The sequence below is a fragment of the Magallana gigas genome, chromosome 1, assembly GCF_963853765.1.
Source record: "Magallana gigas chromosome 1, xbMagGiga1.1, whole genome shotgun sequence".
Lineage (NCBI taxonomy): Eukaryota > Metazoa > Mollusca > Bivalvia > Ostreida > Ostreidae > Magallana > Magallana gigas.
The window spans coordinates 33,764,650-33,785,970 of record NC_088853.1 but is presented as its reverse complement, the minus strand read 5'-3'; the positions used below and the strand labels follow the sequence as shown (position 1 = coordinate 33,785,970).

The window sequence follows — 21,321 nt, the reverse complement described above, 5'->3', positions numbered from 1 at the left end:
GTGAAGCCCGCCTGGACCTGAAAATGTTGAAGTTAATTTTTTCGACAATTTTTGGGAAATTTGAGATTTGATCACGAATATCTTTATTCTCATAAATATTTTGTTAACACGTGTAGAAAATCAAAAGTTTATCTATAAAAGAGCTTTAAACTGACACCAAGCAAAATGGACTGACCCCTTCATATTAGGGGCCAAGAGGGGTCTGAGGTCTTTTATCTACATCTCTTTTATCATTAATATTTTGTAATGCATTGTAGAAGCAAACATGTTTATCTCTCAGTTTTTTTTATCTATTATTGTTAAAAGTTTTCTTATATGCTACATAATTAGGGGTTTTAAGGGGCTAGAAATCCAATATTTTGATTATTTATATCTTAAAAAGATGAAATATTTTGAAAAGCATCATAGAAGAGAAGATGCTCAGAATAACGTTTGTAATAATATTTGACCACCAAAGTTTCGTTTAACGGCCCTTATAAGGAGATAAAGGGTCGGCTCCTAAAACAATCTTTCCCGGATATCTCAAGAACGGTAAACAATTGGACACACTTAATGAACAAAATGTGTTAGGAATAACAAGACCTTTATTTTGATATTAAGAAAAAGGGGCTGACCCCTCCAATTAAAGGCCAAGAGAGGTCTAAAGTCTTTTATTCTGATTCCTTTTCGGCTTTATAACTCAAAAAGTTTCCAACCGATTTTTATGAAACTTTGAGAGATTATGTGTAACTAATATCCCTCAAAGATGTTAAAGTTTCCTTGACAACGTCACTGCTGTTTTGACGGTTCTTTTTTTATTAAAATTCAAAAGATATAGGTTTGAATTTTTTTTTACTTATTGATTTGTCATTTTGCCTCTGTAATAAGGCTGGAAATGAAAATCCGTCACTTCCTTTCAAAACCTGAAGTGAATCTAATTCTTATAAGAATTTAATTTTTTTTTCAAATAAAAAACGTATATTTTTAAGCTGAATCTAATGCTGAAAACTGCTTAAATTTCGGAGGATGCATTACAGAGATATTAGGGTTTAAAAACTGATATTTAAGTTACGGCCTGGACAAATTTGGAAGAAGAAGAAGAAGAAGAAAGTCGACAAAAACAATATGTCTCCCCTTGGAAAGGGGAGATATAATTGTAAGCTGTGAAAATTTGTTATTCAATAAAAGAATGCAATTATGTTTCTTTTGTATCTTATAATTTTATAATGATATTTAGATGTGTTTACATACGGTAATTGAAAAATCACCCCACTATTTCCAATTGTCACCATTAAGATTACATGTAGGATATTTAAATGTTAACTTGGCTTTGAAATAACATCTGCCATGATAATTACGTTTGAAATGAACAAGAAACAACATATTTTTACCTTTTAATGTATATATGCCAAAAAAATGTAGGAAAACGTGTAAAATTTAAACATTTTTTATGGAACTCTCCTTCGTCTCCAGCTACTCAGGTGCGTTTGAATTTGATTTTAATTTAAGGCAGATGTCGAACTTGTAGGTCTTACTGTTTTAGCATTAAGTTAAAAGGAGACAAGAAACCAGAATAGATTAGATATTCTCTAAATATGCATGTTAGCTTACTTTTGTTCATGGAAAAAAGAAATCACATGCAGGATTACATGTCTATTTGTTAATTAAAATGCTACAAAACATTTAATAAACAAAAATGATCAAAATTTAGTATCATTGACGATTAATTTGAAATATGTGTGAAAATGACTCAAAGAAAATGCCACAAGTTTCATAAAATTAGGTAAAAGATTTCAAACCAATACTTTATGAATATCAGAATGGGGGGGGGGGGGGATACAATGTACATGTAAGGGCATTTCTAAGTGATGTGATGCTTTTATCATGATTATATCTTGTAGAGATATGTTGTATTGAAAAAGGTTTCTTATTGAAAGAGGTTGAGCAATAATTGACCTCTAAAAGGTTAGGTAAAGATGTTTTACTATGGAGAACCCAATGAGACTGTGTTAAGTAGAGGAAAGTTGAAATAGTTGGTTCACTTAAGATCAGACGACACGTTCCTCAATTTTAGCTAACTTTTTCCAGGAATTTGTTAATGGTTTATTACTTCTTTGACAAGCTTTCATGCAAAAAATTAGGATACCTTACCAGGCATTTCTACAAAATACAAAAGTATGCAATATCCTATATAATCTTCTTGAAAATGCACTTGAATTGCTGATATAAAAATAAATACATCTACCGCAAAGCGAAATTCACTATATTAGAACATCTTCGCCGGGGCGGGGCTTTGAACTCACAACCTCTAGAACCTATACGCTCCTGGCAGTTACCGGCCACGGTTCTAACCACTCGACCATCTTGACATATAACCAAATCCAAGTAAATTTTGATCATTTATAAAGTAATTATAAATTTAATATTTTTCATTGCAACTCTTTATTACGAGGATATAAAAAAAAATGAGGAACGTGTCGTCTGACCTTAAATGGCCATTTTCTTAAGCCTCAATGGAATTGGCAGTATGTGGTATACTTTTTCTCAGAATTGCATTAGCTTTCTAAGTTTAAGAGAGAACGTATTTTCATTAAATGATAGTGTACTAAGTTAAGGATAGCAAGGGACAGTTTCGAATAAAGTACCCGTTAATTTTGTAAAATTGAGAGTTGCTGTACTTGAAGGCTTGTGAGTGTTGTATCATTCATGAAATGAATTTTAATAATTATCTTTATTTAGAGGGATGTCTCTTGTTTGAATTGGTATGCAATATGAAAGCTCCTAATGTTTAGTGCATGAAAAACATGATTAAATTGTGAAACTTGCGGTTATGCCTGTTGTGTTGACTACACACCGATATTGCAGGTTACAAATTGGAGGTTATTTAACTCGGAATGTAGGTGGATGGGACCTTATATACCTTTTTACTGGCTATGAGGATGTAGCAAGTTTATTTTCCACCAAGACAGCAACTTTATCATGAGGCCAAGCCGAGGGAAATAGTTGCTGTCGAGAGGGACAATAAACTTGCTATCGTACAGTCGGTTCAAGCATATCTTTTACAACATATACCATAGCATAGCATATTAATGAAATCTCATAGCATAGCATTGAAATCACATAGCATAGCATTGGAATATCATATCATAGCATAAAATCTCATAGAATAGCATTCGTCATATACCATAGCATAGCATTCAATATTATTTTAACTCAGTTTTAAATGTTTTTATTTGAAAAAATATATGTTCACATGATAGATTTGAGGTAAACTTTATCTTCTTAGTATTTTACTTAGAAATTTGTGGAACTCTTCTGTGTATGGAGGCGTTTTTGTTCAAATCTCATAGCATAGCATAGCATACCATATCTTTAAGCCCTTCATTTCAATTTATCATAAAATAACATACAAATCTCATAGCATAGCATACAAATCTCATAGAATATCATAAAATTGTAAAAGATATGCATGAAATGACTGTAAAAGTAGTAGATATGTATTTTATTGTCCAAAAAACTTTATTTGTTGGCTATGCAGAATTTTTTTTTATGATAAACAAATCAAAGTTATCGGACTTAGAATTTAATGCAGCGATCGGATTACATTAAAGGTGTTGCGAGTTTGAAAATGAGGGAAATTGAACGGAAACTATTTCACAGTTAGATAGAAAAGCATATTTATGCCGGTACCAAAAAGTGTTCAGTTTGTCCGTCTGTCCATATATCCGTCTCTCCGTCCAAGATCACTTATCCGGAGCATAGCTTCTCTCCCTTTGGCTCAATCTGGCTCATACTTTATCCACAGAGTGCCTTTGGGTAAAGGGTTTGCAGTGACCTTTAACCATATTTATAGGTATAAGGTTAAGGTAATCGCACAGTTATGTATTGAATCCTTGGCTGGAGCATATCTTCTCTCCCTTTGGTTCAATCTGGCTAATACTTCACTCACGAAGATTCTAAGGTCAAACAGTGTGCATAGACCTTGAATGAATTTTGTAGGTAAAGGGTGAAGGTCATATTGGATCAGGCAAAAAAATCTTTTTTAGAACATTTATACTTTCCACTTAGCTCTATTTGGCTCAGACTTCACATAAATAGTGCTTTCGAGTAAAGGGTGTGTAGTAACCTTGAACAAATTTTCAAGGTCAACTGTGAATGTCCTAGCAGAATTATATGAAAAATACTTGTCCGGAGTATATTTTCCCTCCCTTTGCTCCAATCTGCTTCATACTTCACCTACATAGTACCTTTGATCAAAAGATATGCAATAACCTCCAATGATATTTGTAGATCAAGTGTCAAGGTTATATCAGATCACACAACAATCCTTTTTTAAGAGAATATATATGCTCTACTTTTAGTCACTATTTGGCTTATACTTAACCTAAACAGGGCGTTTTGGTTAACGGCATGCAGTGTCCTTGAACCAAGTCAATATGAAGGTCATAAGAGATCTCTTTAAAATAAATTTTAGACCATAGATTATTTCCCAGTTGCTTACATGTAATCTTGGTCAGATTAAAACAAAATACCTGTACATGTATGTTTGGGGAATGCGATTGAATTAGAAGTTATATGCCAGCTGGAGAAATTTCTAAGTTATAGATCAAAGTCAAAGCAAAATTCTTTGAAATTGTTTTAATCCTATTGTCCATAATTAAAGCGGGGCACTTAAAATGTTTACTTAATTTTGTCTAGTTTATAGTAATTTACATAAAAAACATTCACAAAGGTATAATAATGTAAACAATACATCGGTAAGTTTCTGATATTTGATGATGCACAAGCACACATGTACAGTACGGAAGGTCGACCCTTTGAAAAGCTGTGTAGAGGAAATGTTGCTCATAATAATGTTTAAACAAAATGCTACCAAAAAGTATTTTGTTGGTGACCCCGTTAAGGAGTTTAAGGTTTAGCACCTAAAACACAGTTGTTCAGATATAACTTGAACAGTCAAGAAGTCTTGAACACTTGTTGAACAAAATAAGTTTATATATACGAGACCTTTTATTTGATATCAAAAAGGGGCCCTCCTGTCAAATTAGAGGTCAGGCGGGCTCTAAAAGCTTTTCATAATTACTATTTCCGGAGCGAAAGTTTTTTATTAATCATACATGCAAAAAGAGCTTATCAAGCTAAATTTAAAACTGAAATCCGTTTAATAATCGGATGATTGATTGCGGGAAATCAGCATTAAAAAACCGATTTTCACGGAAATTTTGGTTCTGCATTCTGGGTTTATAAAATAGATGTTAGTTTAAAATTAAGTTAACTTGTACCTGAAATTATTCAAAAATTGTTAAGTCCTACTTGAAAACATTCGAAGTTGTGTTGTTAAGTCGTTTTTTAAATTGTTAAGGTTTTTGTTAATTCGTACTTAAAATCATTTGGATTTGTTTTATCTTACTGTACTTAAAGCTAACATGAATTCATAAAAGCATTTGGTCGCCATATTAGTTTCGATCGCTCCTCTACTGCCACTGGGGTATATATACCGGTTGAGAAAGTTACGGTCGGTTGCTTTCCGATCGAGGCATTCACGTTGCATGAACTTCTAAATGCATGATCTACACATTGTAGTAAAATGTAGATATAAAGAATAAAGAAATGTAATAATAAAGAATAAAGAAAACAACAATCAATGAAATACAAAATATATTTATTATTTGAAAGGATGTCCAAGGTATCCGTATTATTTTGCACATACAGTGCTGCCTTTCTTCGCATGCACATCGAACACGTGTGTCGTTCATACAGAGTCACTGAGAGTGCATAACGTCTGCATCTTCTTGAAAACCCCGGCGGCACTACATCCAACATAGTAGATAAATGACAGTAAATCCAAGAAAGTAACAACGTTTCCATCCGTTTCTACAAAAACTTCCCGTTTCTAAAATCCATGCGATAATTGACATTGCTCGATCTGCCACAGTGTGTGGTTTGCGCATGTGCGATGTCATAACATACACAGGAAAATGGTCTACAATTATCGAGGAATTTCGGAAGTGTCTGCGCCTGGATTTCAGTCTGTCTTGTTTCGTCGTTTATTGGATATATATTGCCAGTGCAGTGGTTGTGATATTATTTTTGTTCCAATCGCGTTATTACAAGTCTTTTCGTCCAAGGTAACGTGTTCGGGTGTATGAAATTCCTGAATGCGGTGAAGCATGAATAGTGCTTTCGGCCTTATATAGGGGGTGTGTAGCAATGAGCAGAACAATAGAAATCGACAACTAATATGACGGTAGTCGGATATAAAAGGGAAATAATGCGTATTTATGAATTCATGTCAGCTTTAAGAAACTTTTGTTACGAATTTAAGAACTCGGCTTCTTAGAAGTACTTCGAGCTTTACTTTCGACATTAATGGAAGACCCACTCGTTGCTTTGCAACGACCTTTACTCTAGTTATAATACTTATATATTTTTTTCAGTTTAATTTACTAAGGATACGTATATCATGCTAGCGGAACAGACAAAAAAATATCTCCAGCGAAGTAACATTACACAGCGCTAAAAATTGATTTGCAAATTAAAAACAGAAGAATTGAAGAGGTTCGCTCCCTATGTTTTGAGTAGCCATTTTGGGTCACTTCTAGTTTAAAAATTCTGCATTACATATTAACTCTAGTAGTATATTTTTATTTCACATTGCCAAATAAACTATATAGAATAAAATTAGTTTAAAAAATCAGATTTTTACAAAGTTAGTAATGGACTATATTTTGTGGCAGACAGCTTTCAATATGGAAATATACAATTGCCATAACTCACTAGTTTTAGAGTACTGTAACTTTAGCTTCCTAATTTTCAGCATAGACCAAACTTCTAGATAGTTGTGTATAACGATTTATTCATGATGTTCTAAAAACATATTTAAACAATATTTTGATATTTATATCAATATATTTTGGCATATATAGCCTATATTTCATAGAAATAAGGAAAAAATTAACTCCAATTTTGGCCTAAAATTAGCATTGTTTATGCTATATCTCAATTCTTTAAGATGTGACCCCTACTTGTTTTACTTTTAAATAAAACAATAAATGAATGTCTATTTGTATGCAAAGTTTTTGGAAAAATAGAATAACGATAATTTCTTTTTTGTGTTATAATTTGATTCTCCAAAATTATTTAACATCTGTTGTTGTGTTCATTATGTACTGGCATTTGAAGCCACTAATACAGCAAACAAAAATTAAACTTTTGACTTAGATTTTATTTTTGTAGTCACTACATGTGTTCACCTTCATACTGTATTAAAATCATAACTAAACAAGCATTCTGAGAGTATTGCATAAGCAATACACTTCCCCCAACGGTTTATAGAAATTTGTGAAAACAATGCACTGTTATGCAGAATATCATTTCTTACCCTCTCAACAGACCCGATAACGAACCCAATTGTAATAAAAAAAAAATTCGATTAAATTTACAACACAATGCTTGACACTATTTTACAGAACTTATTTGTTTGTTAGAAACAATAAAAGGAATGGTCCACGTAATGCACGATATTATTACTGACAATATACTTTCCTCTTTTATTTGATACACACCGAGCCCGATAACGAACCCGAACATATAAAAAAAACATTCTCAAAAATATGTTTACCAGACGCTACAAAAGTGTAAACTTGATCTGTAGTTTGACATTTTGAAGCTGTTCAGCAAATTTCATATTATTCCTCAAACGCATAAAGTGTGGACAAAATTGAAGTGGGACAGACAGACGGACGGACGGACTGACGGACGCAGAGGAAAGCTATAGTCCCCTCCGGTAAAAACCGGTAGGGGACTGATAATAGTTAAAACTATAAATATGTGTTTGATTTCTTCAATTTCCATGTCCAATTTTAGCAAAAAATTCAGGAAAATTATCATTTCTGTTAGGGCCCCTATATTTCCCCCAAAAAGACATGTGACATGGGTCACAAATAAAATAATAAGCATTCTAGGTCCCCATCTTTATATCCAAGTGGTTTTCGGATGATTGACATTACTAATATTTCAGGTGCCAGCCTCCTTAAGTTTTAACCGTTCCTCTATCATGTAGTAATCAATTTTATCGACAATTTTGGCAACAAAGTTCATGTGAACAAAGCACTTCAAAAGTCGTTTTTGTTATCAAGATTACATTCCTCGTGGGCATTTAAAAATCTTTATAAGTTTAATTTGAAAGATTATAGACAAAAGACGAGCCTTCCTTTGTAAGATGTTAACTTTGTAATTATCTCCCACAGATTCTATGGCGGTTAGTTATCAGATGTGAACTAGCCAAAACATATCAATGATATACATATCTGAAACTTCTGAAGACCAACTGGATGTTCTTATCATGTTTTCTTTTTGAAGTATTGAACAGTGTTCTGTCGTGGTTTAAAGTACAATTACCATGTAAATTTGTTAGTAACAAGAAAAAATATAACCTTTCTTTCCTGAAGTCTATAGATTTGGTTTTATCAAATGTAATGTCAAATTTTAAAAAGAAAACACTTTTTAATTACACTTTTAATTAGACTTGTAATTTATGAGTTAAAAAAAAAAGAGAAAACCAATTTCTCCTCAAGCTTATAAATTTAATTTTACCACTGGTAATCTAAATGGTAATCTCCAATTTAATAAGAGAACGCTTAAAGCAACTTGAGAATGTCAAAAAGTCTTACTGGAAATCATATAAACTATATCCGACGACCTTTTACTGATCAAGTTATCAGCATCATATGTATTCTCAAAAGTTAAAGCTTTTGCATATCAGTAGAACTTTGCGTTTAACACCCTACATATATATTTTAATGTTGTTATTATATATTACTTTTAATCTACATGTATATTTAAAACATATCATTAGCTAAGTGTGCAGCATATAGCTGGGATTCAAATACCATTAGCTACGTTTGATATAATAATTTGAGGGTATTTTTCCGGAGATCATTAATGTTTATCATGTAAAGCTTTCACTCAGGCATTTTAAAGAGAAGTATCAATTAAAACTCAACACATCTTTAAAAAAATTAATCATTTCTATTTTAAGTCAACTAAACAGAAACGTTGAAGGACTATGATATTACAGTGAAACTTCTCAAAACCGGCACCCCTAAAAACCAGCACCCCCTCAATATCGGCCGATTTAAAAAGTCCCGGACAGCTCTCTCTTCATTTCTTATATATAAACCCTTAGAAAACCGGCACCCTCGGAATACCGGACACCGGCCGTTTTTTGTCGGCCGATCTATAACAAATGTGTGAAATATACTCTCACAAAACCGGCATATAGCCAGAGGACAGAGACACTTCTATAATTGACGGGAGGTGTGAAAACAGCAGGTACACCGACTCGAGTGTCAGTGTGATAGGTGTTAATTACGCGGGTTGAATATGGCATTATAACGGGTTGTTTAATAAATGTTGTTATATTAAATGATTGAGAAATCATGTTTTTGTGTTTATTCTTGTTTTATTCTGTAATTCATTGATTCGATTCGTATTAAGTAATTGTATTCTATTTTATACTACACTGAACTCGGCGAGAATCCTCGGCGATAAATCGAACGTCAATGATACAAGCGGCACCTTACAAATTCTTGATAAGACTTTATAAAATGTGTTATTTACTGTGATTTTATATTCTACATTTACACAAAAAAATATTTCTATTTCATTTCCGATAAATGTTTCCAAAACTAAATACTTTTCAGAGTATCAATGTAAACGCAAGTTGATATAAGCGGCCTTTCAATGGAAGTTTGACATATGCCTTAAGTTTGTGATTGAAATTTAATTTAATAAAACTACGTATGTATCTGTTATCAGTTATTATTTTTCTGTATCTTCTGTAGTTTGATAATACGATAATTAAGGGGACGCTTGTTTACCGTCATGATCAAAGTGAACAATTTCTACTTTGCAAAAACTACTTATTCAAATCTTATTTTTTACAATAAGTTACAAATAAAAAGCATTATACCTGTATATCTATACACGTATTGTATTTATATAAATGGACCAAACAGATAAAAAATTTCCTTGATAATGGCAATTTTTACAAAACCTTTGTCCGGTCCGGCAGCCTGCCGGTTTAGAGAAGTTTCACTGTCTCTTAAACAGTTAAAATTTAATAATCGATCAAGCCAGACCTGATGATGGATTTGTTACATTTAAGAATATATATTATTGAACTTTTTAGCTGTAAATTACATGATGCAAAATGTAGTAAAATGTTTTCTAACCTTTTTTTCCGTCCGTCCCAACGAACATAAGTTTAGTTAGGTTGAACTGATATATATCTTTTAAATCATATTCAAGGGTCGTAAGACATATCTTAAGTCATTTAAACTAGAACATTGTTCAATCTCGTCATACACACATTTGGAACACTTGCTGATTTTTGTTTCGGGTAAGGGGTAGATCTTTTGCTAATGCATTTTTCCTGTTCACGTAATGTTTAATGAAACCTGTTCATAAAGTAACATGATCAATAAATGAAAGAAACCTAAAAATTGGATTTGCTTTATTCAAAATTGCCGATAATGGTTGCAGTTTTTTAGGTTACTGATAGACTGCTTCATAAGAAATCAAAAATAATGACATTACGTGACGACCCGCCAATAGCCCTAATAGACAATGGGTAGGCACAAAACATATCATTCTGTGAACTGGATAAGCGCAAATGCCCAGATAAACAAAGGAACATATCAAACACATTAAAAAAACAACTACTGTACTGAGGGTATACACGAACACAGAAGGCCCCAAATCAACATCATTTTTTGACCTGGCTAAACGCAATAGTGCATGGTGGGTTGGTGCGAAAGGGTGATAAAACATTAATAGAAACATATATTAAACAGTTCAAGAGTGTTTTCCATAATAATTTGAATCAGATTTTTTATTCAATACCTAAGAGTGTGTGTGTGTGTGTGGGGGGGGGGGGGGTAAATCTGAAATTGTATCGATTTTTCCTCGTATCATTAAACAAACAATCGGACGGAAACCCTAATCTAAGCGAGTACCATACTTTAATATTGTTTTAAGATTAACTAATTAAGGATTAAATATAAAAAAAAAACTGACGAAAAACAAAAATCGTACGAAGATAACCCCTGAAAGGTAACATTACCTAGCGATATAAAAAAAATTATTCGTAATTCAAAAACAGAGAAGAAAATATAATGATCTTTTTTTCTTTCCAATTAGTAGTGTATCTTATCGACAGTTTTGGCATCAAAAGAGGTTGCTCACGGAGGCTTTATTCAAAAGTCGTTTTTGTTATCAAGATTACATTCCTCATTGGCATTTAAAAATTCCTATCGGTTTAATTTGAAAGATTATGGACAAAAGAGTAGCCTTGCTTTGTAAGATGTTAACTTTGTAATTAATTGATATTTATCTTGTAATTATTTCCCCCAAAGACTATACGGGTTAGTTATCAGATGTACATTAGGAAAAAATATCAATGATATACATATCTGAAACTATTGAAGACCAACTGGGTGTTCTGGTCATGTTTTTTTTATATTCTTAAACAATGTTTTGTCATGTTGTAAAGTACAATTAAACAGGTAATTTGTAATTAAAAAAGAAAAAGACTTATAAATTTGGTTTTATCAAAGTTCAACTAAATGGTAATGGCTAATTTAAGAACAGAGCGCTTGAGGCAACTTCAGAATGTTGAAAATTCATATTGGGACTCGAAATCACATGAACTATATCCGACGACTTTTTAATTATCATGTTCTCAGCAACATATGCATTATCTTAATTGCATGTTTTTAAAATCTTTAGTAGAGCATTGCATTTAACTCACTCCATATGTATCACTGTCGTTATTCTTTTCCTTTTTAGCTCACCTGAGCTGAAAGCTCAAGTGAGCTATTCTGATCACTTTTTGTCCGTCGTCCGTCTGTCCGTCCGTCCGTCCGTCCGTCCGTCCGTCTGTCCGTCTGTCCGTCTGTCTGTCCGTCTGTAAACTTTTTACATTTTGAACTTCTTCTCTTAAACCGCTTATCCAATTTCAACCAAATTTGGCACAAAGCATCCTTATAGGAGGGCGAATATAAATTGCAGAAATAAAAGTCCGATCTGTATTCAAAGCGGAGAAAACCTTGAAACTGTAGAAAAAGGGGGGTGCATTTTTAAAAATCTTCTTCTCAAGAACTACTGATTCCAATTCAACGTAGTTTAGCATAAATTATCCTTATGGGAAGGAAAATATAAATTGCAAAAATTAAGGTCTAATTCTGTTTCAAATCTGAGTTATTACGAAAATAATAATAAAGGAAAGGCGTGTTTCAATCAGTTTAATAGCCTCGGATTCGGCATCCGGTAAAATGGGTAGACAAGACTTGGCCTGGGCAAAACAAAAGATAAGCAGTTATTAATCTGCCAATCTCATTAAAATTTCAGGATATTTGATGGACCAGTATATTTGTATTTGCTGTAAATATTGCTGCAAATAATGCGTATTTGGAATTGACGATTGCCGATCTGCCCCGGCTTTTATTTTGCCACGGCCCGGTTTTGCTTACCCATTTTACCAAGACTCGTATTCCATACTTCTAAAACGAGGTTCTTTGTTTAAAGCAGCCATGACATTATACGAAAAAGGATCGATCTGACTATGATGAATTTGCTTGTTGTGCAACAGTTCGCGTATGAAGGGAAATTTTTGAAACATGAAAAATATATTGGTGCCGATTTTGTGAAGTAAATTGAGGCTAAATATTTCAATGCGTTGACAGTTTTCACACATGACGTTGATGTTAGCTTGTTCTGATTTTCGTTTCGTTTTCATTATTTATGCTTTGTAACCTGGAAACTGTCGTCTGTATTTCATGATTTTTACGTATCAAATCAAACAGAGACTTCGGTAAATCAAACAGTTACGTTAACTGTTTATCTGCGCAAATTAAGCAAAATCTGATGTAGGAGTACTGAAATACAATTCATTCTATCGGTAATTCGGCATTATTTTTTGCGTAATGGTTGATTAATGCAATAGGTTTTTGTTGAGATGCTCGGCATTTCTCTAGTTTATTCAGTTTAAATAGAGTTTGATATTGCTTACGGAAATATGTAGGTATATACATGTATATATATGATTCATTTCGAAAAAAATAAATTGTGTTCTTTATTTGTTATACATGTAGTGCATGTTTCTTGTGTTTAATTGTTAACAATTTCTATTTACTAACCATTTTTGAGTGTTTGGTTCGAATTATAAGCAAGATACAGAGATTTGCTAACAATTTTATGTTTGTACACAGATCTTAAAAGCTAAAAATTAAATCAAAGTACTGATAGTACTGAAAAGCGCTAACCCAGCTTCTGTATGTATATAACAGATATATGTATATAGCATTTCAGCTTCTGTATACGCACTATATTTCCTCATCACTGCATGACAGTCCCTGCAATGATGTATGTAAGCCCCGTACATTAATTTCACAATAACCCGTAAATTAGATTCACAATAGCCCGTGCAGTTATGTGCATAAACCCCTGAAACTGGTTCCCTAACCAGTTTAAATGATGTATACTTTTGCTTATAGGGGCGGTTATTCGATGCACCGGAAGTTGAAGTCTAAAGACAATAAAGGGCTGAGCTATGCTTAGCGCATTAAAAAGTAAAAAAATTGTCAATATTTATTACGAAAATTTTCAAAATCTGTTCTTCCAGAAACCAACTTATTGAATTGTAAACTTAACCTTTTTAGCTCACCTGAGAATGGGGCCACAATGGGGGGGTCGAAGTTTAACAAATGAATATATAGAGTAAATCTTTAGAAATCTTCTTCTCAGAAACTAATCGGCCAGGAAAGCTAAAACTTGTGTGGAAGCATCCTCAGGTAGTGTAGATTCAAAGATGTGAAAATCATGACCCCTGGGGATAGGGTCGGGCCACAATGGAGGGTCGAAGTTTAACATATGAATATAAAAAGTAAATCTTTAAAAATCTTCTTCTCAGAAACAAATTGGCCAGGAAAGCTGACACTTGTGTGGATGCATCCTTATGTAGTGAAGATTCAAATTTGTGAAAATCATGACCCCCGGGGGTAGGTTTGGGCCACAATGGGAGATCGACGTTTTACATAGGAATATACACAGTTAATCTTTAAAAATCTTCTTCTCAGAAACTAATTAGCCAGGAAAGCTGACACTTGTGTGAAAGCATCCTCAGGTAGTGTAGATTCAAAGTTGTGAAAATCATGACCCCCGGGGGTAGGGTTGGGCCACAATGGGGGATCGAAGTTTAACATAGGAATATATACAGTAAATCTTTAAAAATCTTCTTCTCAGTAACTAATTCGAAGGCAAAGCTGGAACTTGTGTGGAAGCATCCTCAGGTAGTGAAGATTCAAAGTTGTGAAAATCATGACCCCTGGGGGTAGGTTTGGGCCACAATGGGGGATAGAAGTTAAACATATGATTATATACAGTAAATCTTTAAAAATCTTCTTCTCAGAAACTAATTAGCCAGGAAAGCTAAAACTTGTGTGGAAGCATCCTCAGTTAGTGTAGATTCAAATTTGTGAAAAGCATGACCCCTGGGGGTAGGTTTGGGCCACAATGGGAGGTCGATGTTTTACATAGGAAGAAACAGAGTCATCTTTAAAAATCTTCTTCTCAGAAACTAATCAGCCAGGAAAGCTGGAACTTGTGTGAAAGCATCCTCAGGTAGTGTAGATTCAAAGCTGTGAAAATAATGATCCCCAGGGGTAGGGTGGGGCCACAATGGGGGGGGGGGTCAAAGTTTAACAAAGGAATTTATAGGGTAAATCTTTAAAAATCTTCTCAGAAACTAATCAGCCAGATGATTCTTTATAATTGTTAAGACTTTGGCCCCAGGACAATTCTTTGGCCTCACGAGAAGGTTGAGAGTTTACTGTACGTTTATATCCCATATATAAACTATTGTTAGGGATCTTTTTGAGAACTGCAATACTCAACACATGATATGACTATAAAATCATCCTGTTAGAAAAGGGATTAATGATTATAAACATAAGAATATCCAGGGGAAAATGGATTTTATTTATACAGGATTTACATGAATTATTGTATATTGTCCAGATAGTTTGTATTATGACTCCATTGAGCTGATTTTATCATACCTATTGTTCCTCAGGTGAGCGATGTGGCCCATGGGCCTCTTGTTTAAAATTACAAGTATATTTGAACCAGGTAAATAACTACTTAAATGTGCACCATTAAGCAGGGAATCAACAAAACATTTGCTATGTATGATATAATAATAAGAGGGGTTTTTCCTAAGCTCATTCTTTATTATGTAAGGGTTTCATTGAAACGTTTTTTTTTTAAAGTATCAATTGAAATTTTAAAAATCTATAAAATATGTCGATAATTTATATCCTAAAGACAACTAAACATAAACATTTCAGAACTATCTAAATCAGTTAAAACACAATAATCGATCAAGCAAGACCTGTCGATGGATTTGTTACATTTAAATAAAATTATATAATTAAACTTTTTAGATGTTCATTACATGATGCAATATGTAATAAAACAATTCTAACCTTCAAATCAGGTCTGTTCCAACACACTTCTGTTATGTGTTGTTAAGTAAATATATGGCTAGTTAACTGATGTATATTTAAGTCTATTCAAATGTCGTTTGACATATCCTTGGTCATTTAAACTACATGGATAACAATGTTCAATCTCGTCATACACCTCTGGAACACGTGCTTTTTTTGTTTCGCGGAAGGGGTAGAACTTTTGCTATAGACTTGCAAATGAATTAATTTTACTCGTGATTTTTATTAGTAGAATTTTCAAAAATAACTGGTCACTTATAAAAAATAATAAAACTATTTCAAAATGTGGTAAATCTAAAATATTTTCTATATTATATATCTGAAAGTGGAAAATACAGATTTTAAATGGGGTTAAAACCTAGTTTTATGTTAACTTTGAGGTTCTTAATTTTTAGTATTAAAGAACAAAATCCTTTGATATAACCTGGTTAAATTTGATTCATTTTAGCTACTTTTTATCATTTGTTTATGACGAATTCTTACGTGAAAAGTTGGTGCATGGAAATAGTTTCGAAAATATTTCTCAAACTAATCACAAGTGATGTATTCTAACTAACAAGCCTTCGGACAAGTAATCCTTTGAACTAATGAACCTTCGAGCTACTGGACCTTCGAACTCATGAACCTTCGGTCTAGCAGGCCTTCAGACAAATGAATTTTTGGACAACTTGACCCTGACCCGTTCGTATCGTTATCACCAGGCTACCCTATAGTTGATATAATACTCTTTTGGATGCCCCAGAACCTATTCCAATAAAACTTAGTAGCATAGATTGTAATCTTAGGATACAAATATAAATACAAGCGCGTTATTTATCTACGCTATCTGCACGTTTACGAAAAAGTTAACTCATACGAAATTAATTGCATCCTGTTTTACATATGAAATTTACAGTCAACTCTGTATATTGTGGGTGTTGCTTAAATGCAGAACGGAAAACAGATCGGAAAACGGAACGGAACAGAAAACGGAAAATCTTATCTAATGTTACATGCATTTACTTCATAGATTTGTGAATCATACTAAACTTTATACTCTATGTAATTTTTTTTTTTTTGAAAAATTAGCAATATTAGATTATTTAGTCAAGAATACTTATTTCCTCAAAATTAACAGTACATGCATTGACCACTATATTCTGTCCAAAAATATCCTCGATTCACATTTTACTGAATAACTGGATATTAATATATATATATATATTAGGGTACATGCGATTTTATTTCAGAAGCATAACAATTTTTCATTATTTTTTCTTTAAAACGTCCTCTCTAGTTTATCAGCTGGTTTCATTACACGGTTAAAAATAGAAAAGTCTACGGGGTTTTGAATTTCAACAGACCCGGATGATAACGTTGGACAAGTGAAAAGCTGTCAATGTGATAGCAAACTGGGTTTTCTTTTATTTGAACTGTATCCATAATCCATGTTAACCCTGAATTGATAAACACTACCAACCGTAGTGAAATGAAATCGAGTACCCTATATGCAATATTTTAACAAAAAATGACTAAGTTCAAAAGCTCGAATTGTTTTCATATTTTATCAGAAATCCAAATCCTAGCAATATGCACACTTCTATTCTCTAATACATGTATATGTACAATTAATCTGCTAAAGAACAACTTCTTATCTTGAAAACTGTAGCAGGAGTTATCCGTAAAATGAGGGTACCCTATATTCAATATTTTGTCAAAAAAATTACTAAGTTCAAAAGCTGTTATTTTTTCATAAATTATCAGAAATCAAAAGCGTAGCAACAAACACACCTCTAATATATGTACAATTGATCTGCAAAAAAGAACAAATTCTTCTCTTGAAAACTGTAGGAGGAGTCATCCGTACAATAAAGGGACCATATTTGAAATATTTTGTAAAAAAATGACTTAAGTTCAAAAGTTCTAAAGCTGTTATTTCCCCCCCCCCCTAAATTATCAGAAATCAAAATCCTAGCAATATGCACACCTCTGATATATTAACAAGTTATGTGCAAAAGAACAACTACCTATCTTGAGAACTGTACGAGGAGTTATCCGTACAATGAGGGTACATCATATTCAATATTTTGTCAAAATATGACCAAGTTCAAAAGCTGGTATTTTTCATAAATTATCAAAAATCAAAATCCTAGCAATATGCACACCTCTAATATATGTACATGTAATCTGCAAAAGAACACCTTCCTATCTTAATAACTATAGGAGGAGTTATCCGTACAATGAGGGTACCCTATATTCAATATTTTGCCAAAAATGACTAAGTTCCAAAGCTCGTAATTTTTTCATAAATGATTAGAAATAAAAATCCTAGCAATATGCACACTGCTGAAATATGTACAATTGATCTGCAAAAGAACAAATTCTTATCTTGAAAACTGGAGGAGGAGATATCCGTACATTGATTGTACCCCTTTGGCAGCTGCCCGCCCGCCAATTTCACCATTTTAATTACCGGATTTTTCCGTTAGAAAAACCGGGTTAAAAATGTGCAAGGTGTTCTGAGTGACTTCCAAATGGAGAAAAGACGTCTGCATTTCCCATTATATATCTCCATAAGAAGTCTGTATTCGATCCTTTGAATATTTCCGATTAAAATATGATAATGTCAATAAAGTTTTCATCTATTTCAATTGCATCTTTAACAGGTATGTGTATTTGAATATTTTGGGATCAAAAGACTTTATTCCAAATTTATAATCAGAAAAAAAAACCAGGCAACGTCTTCAGCTCTCTATTCGGATCATAAGTATATAGCTGCAGGAATGAACAACTGGCAAATAATACAAGCGTAAAAGAAAATGCATTATTAAAAACACTAGTTTCACTACGTACGGGGTATTTCAGTGTTAAAGTATTTTAATTTTAAATGTCGTCAGTCGTACAGGGGTTTTTTTTTTCATCTAAATGAAAGTGTATCGTCTGTATGATTTAAGATCGTATAGAACACCAAAATTGCAATGTAGGTACATACAGTCATCGTATTTGAAATATGAAAATACTCATAAAACATATGACACTAATTGCGTATGTTACGCTGATATGCCAGCAAAACCATATGAAAAATCAAAGTACTGAAAAACTGAAGGGAGTTGATTTTGTCGATGTTTATTTATTTTAAAATCAATGATATGTTATTTTGCATGACAAGTACATGTATTTTCTAATTTGAATAACGCACATTTTTATAATATGATAAAAGTTATTCAATAAAACTATGTATCAGTGATAGAAAGATTTCTCGAAAATTGTATGGATCCAAGCAATATTGAACTCTAGTCTCGTTCAACCAAACGCTCGGCTGACACCGTAAATCTCCGACAAGGATTTACGGAGACAGCCGAGCGTCGAGTTGAACTAGACTATATTGAACTCTGGCGTAGGAATACTTACGACTACAAAAAATATTTAAATTGTTTGTTCCATTTAAAATCTGACTATTTTCAATGTATTTAGAAACAAGTTTCTTTGAAAAACAATGCTTATGCATATACATTACATCGAATTGATCAATTATTTTCAAGAACTAAGTATTGTCAGCAACAATGATTTGTGCTGAGGTCCAAACACTGTCTCACTTTCGGTTTGTCTCAGTAACTGCATAGGAGAGTTGATAAAAATCAACCCCCAAAAATTAAGTAAAAGGTTATAGATAGTTTGCTCGTTTAATCATGTTAATGTTTCACAATTCGTAAACATTTGATTTTTTTCCTTTCGTACTAAACTAAAGCCATTTGAACAAGAGATGTTTGTTAAACACTTATGCCCCCCTCCCTTGGAAACATGCGCAAAGAAAATGAACGTGAACTGCAAATAACTGGAATTTTTCTACGTCCAAGGGAATAACTCTGTCGAAAATTGCTCTATTATACCCAAAATCAAACCTGACCTAGATATTATCATGATGAACCTGTATACTAAGTTTCATTTCAATATGTTCATCCTCTGCGAAGAAAATGAACGGAGTCTGTTGGTGGACCGACGACAGACCGACCGACAGACAGACAGGGTCAAAGCAATATGCCCTCCCTTCTTCGAAGGAGGCATAATAAAATAATATATTTGACAGACAATCATAAAAATATCAATAAGACAGCCACATGTTAATAATCAGTCATTAGATATGAAAAAATGATACAAACTAAGTAAATCGTTTCTGGCCAGTTTTTAAGCTTTTACAGCGATAAACGTGATATGATATTTTCTGCTTTCCGTTCCGTTTTCCGTTCCAAATTTCAGCAACACCCGTGTATTGGTATGTGAAAGAGACTTTACAAATAAACACATATATGCATGGTGTATTATATTATATAACACTTATTTAAATTACAAATTCATCACGTTATAGAGTCTTGATTTTTTAAGACACTGCATTTGATTGTATATACCTAGTTATTTTAAGATCATACAAATACTAATAAAACGTGTTTTTTATTAGTAGACAATATTATCGACAGTTTTCACAATAAATGTTGGGTCAACAAAGCATATAAGAAGAGATTGTTTACGGAGGTTTAATTCAGAAGTCGTTCTTGTGTCAGGAGTACATTCATATTTGGAATTTACAGATAGCTATCACTTTATTTTGAAAGATAAAAGACAAAAGAGGCGCCCTACTTCGTAAGATGTTCATCTTGTAATTATATCTCCTGCAAAGACTATGGAGATGACATATCAGATATCATCATGTCAAAACATATCAGAAATATACATATCTTCATCTTTTAAAGACCAACTGGGCGTTGTTATTATGTGTTCAATTCAAATGGATGTACAATGCTCCGTCGTGGTGTAAAATACAATTACATTTAAAACTAGTAGGCTAATTGTTCTCGAACAATTAGAGGTCTTTCCACCTAAATATTTTTAATGAATTGCTAGATGGCTCAATAAGGTATACAAAAAATTATTATACCTATGATACATGTTGTACTATAAAATGGGAAAACCACAAAGCCATAAAACTGAGCCAAGGTAATATTCTTTACACAATCATATAAACAGTAAAGCTAACAAAAGAAGAGACTGTTCTACAGGCTAGCTGTCTTTTACAAATGAATGGGTTGACTGTAAAAACAAGTTCCACTTGAGTAACCACAGGACTTGATATGATACCTGACTGACCCAAGTGAATACCTTATTGCGCAATCCAGCAAGCTTTTGAAACCATTACTATAATTCTGTATATCAAATGATATGAAAATCCATTAATTAACCGACTTCCAAATGACATAACCTTTGACCTTTATGTCATTTTGTTCGGCCAAGGTAGACGCTTCTATTCCAAGTGGTTAGAGCTCTCTATGATAGAAAGTAAAAAAGTTGGAAGTGATTTTATTAAAGTTTCAATACTTTCAGGGGCAATAACTGCTAGAAAAGGACCTTAGATCTTTTCGGTATGAATAGATTGAATAACCCTCTAAGTGTACTGAAGACAATGGTAAAAGTTCCATATCTCTATCTCTTATGGTTTCAGAGGAGTAGCGATAACAAGCATTTCGTACAATAGGGGCTACAACTCTGTAATTATTCAAAGGTATGAGCCAAAGGGCTATATTTTAAAATGTCTTAAGATGTCCTACTATATCCATAAAAAAGTTTTTCTCTACCACCCTAAACAAAAGAGATATAAAAACTCATTAATTGACAGCTTCTCAAATGGCCTTGACCGTTGACCTTTATGTCATTTTTGTTCGGCCAAGGTAGACGCTTCCATCCCAAGTGGTCCGAAGTATCTATAATAAATAGTAAAAAAGTTGGAAGTGATTTTATGGAAATT

At 32.9% G+C, this 21,321-nt stretch overlaps 1 protein-coding gene across 4 annotated transcripts in view; it reads right to left on the bottom strand.

Moving 5' to 3' along the window:
• Nucleotides 1–21,321, bottom strand: part of LOC136270068 (uncharacterized) — a 43,268-nt gene that overhangs the window by 19,424 nt on the left and 2,523 nt on the right. Inside the window, exon 1 of one of the 4 annotated variants that reach the window (XM_066066443.1) lies at nt 15,525–15,650. The exons of 1 other annotated variant lie outside the window; for it this stretch is intronic. The gene's annotated coding sequence lies outside the window, so the exon portion shown is untranslated. Of the gene's footprint in view, nt 1–10,214; nt 10,286–15,524; nt 15,651–21,321 lie in introns of those variants that run through there. 2 more of the 4 variants (XM_066066445.1, XM_066066436.1) reach the window with 2 other exon arrangements.